Below are 1,608 nucleotides of genomic sequence, written 5' to 3'. Positions count from 1 at the left end.
GGGATGGGGTACGTATGGGGTGGTATATGGGATGGGAGAGGAGATGGGATAAAAAATTGGATGGGATGAGATACTGTAAGATAAAAAAGATAAGATAATAGATTAATTGCAATTAACACAGTTAAAAATTAGGCAAATACCATAAAATACAGTATAGTTGTAAAGACCTTGATTGTTGGTCTACATCAGGGATGGGCATAAAAATCGGTCGGAGGGCCATAAGTGAACTTTTGATTTAACACAGAGGGCTGCACCCAAACTTTGATGTTCCAGTGAGCTTCCAAAAACCTCCAATCACTGCTTTTACATCACCTTTATTCTCAGTTTTAATGTTACTTTTTAAATATTATTTGTGTCAGGCCGTAAAAAAGGTGTTTTCTAGCCAATTCTGATTGGCGGGCCGCAAACATAGGGTTTTTAATTCATAGTCGCAGGCCGCAAAAAAATCGCTGAAGGGCCCCACTTTGCCCACCTGTGGTCTACATGAATATTTCAGATAGAGGAAGTAGGCCATGTAACTCTGGATAGTTCAATAATAAACAAGCAACTTTCAGTTCCTGTTTGGAAGGTAATCAAATGAGATGGTATAATACGTACTCCAAGTATCGAAATGCACGCCATCGTGTCGGGATTCAATATTTTCACTCATTATTAGTCAATTTTATTGTGACATTTTTTTAATACTAAATTTTAATTGAAAGAGTCTAATAAATTAAATTACAGTATAAATGTTTGTTTCTCATAGTATATTTACTTGTGATTTCCTTGTTTCTTGCAATTAATTCTGTAAATGTATTTTTAATGTGTTTAAGTTTAGTGAGTGTTATGTCCGAATTTTATGCCTGTTTCTAATTATTCAAGCTCGTTTTTAATTCAATTGCATTGTTTTGATTGTATTTCTTTGCTTCTCCCTGTTGGAGGTTATTTTGAATAAATGAAATTAAATGAAATGTACTCTTATGATGTAGTAAAACTATGCTACAGATACACACAAATAACCATACTTTATCAAAAATAGCATAATTTGAATATAGATGTTGTTTTTTGATTCCCTTGATCAGATTTGTATGTGGAATGTGTGTATTTACAACACTATTCAGAGCTTAAACTTACCTGAAACTTTTTGTTTGTTTATAGTTGTATGAATAAACTTCCACATACCTCATATGCAATCTATTATATCATTGTTTGACTTCTCAGTGCCTTAGCAATTGCATTATGTTAATGTATTGTTGTACTTATCCTAGTCTGCAATGCTAGGACTATATACATGGTTACATTCATTAGAACTGATATTAAATGGTATTTCAACAGGAATTTGAATTTTTTTTAAATGATATGGCAATATGGAGTTAAATTGCATAAAGTCCACATTTAGATCTTGATTGATTATTGGCCTGGCTAGAGTTTTGAACTCGTAAAGTAAGAGTCTGCTTGAAAGTTTGTATGTTTATATAAATATTTATACAAATTAATAAGTTTTCTGGTGTTCTATGTAGCATATAGTATGCTACAGCACAACTCGGTTGATTGTATTTGGATCTGAAAAGAACCATTTGGATTGTTATCATATGTAATGTTAAATTGTATAAAATTAACTTGATAAAG

This window comes from Anneissia japonica, unplaced genomic scaffold, assembly GCF_011630105.1.
Source record: "Anneissia japonica isolate Jap-2015-1 unplaced genomic scaffold, ASM1163010v1 scaffold4446_len648930_cov198, whole genome shotgun sequence".
In the NCBI taxonomy this organism is placed as follows: Eukaryota; Metazoa; Echinodermata; class Crinoidea; order Comatulida; family Comatulidae; genus Anneissia; species Anneissia japonica.
Note: the sequence above shows the minus strand (reverse complement) of the source record.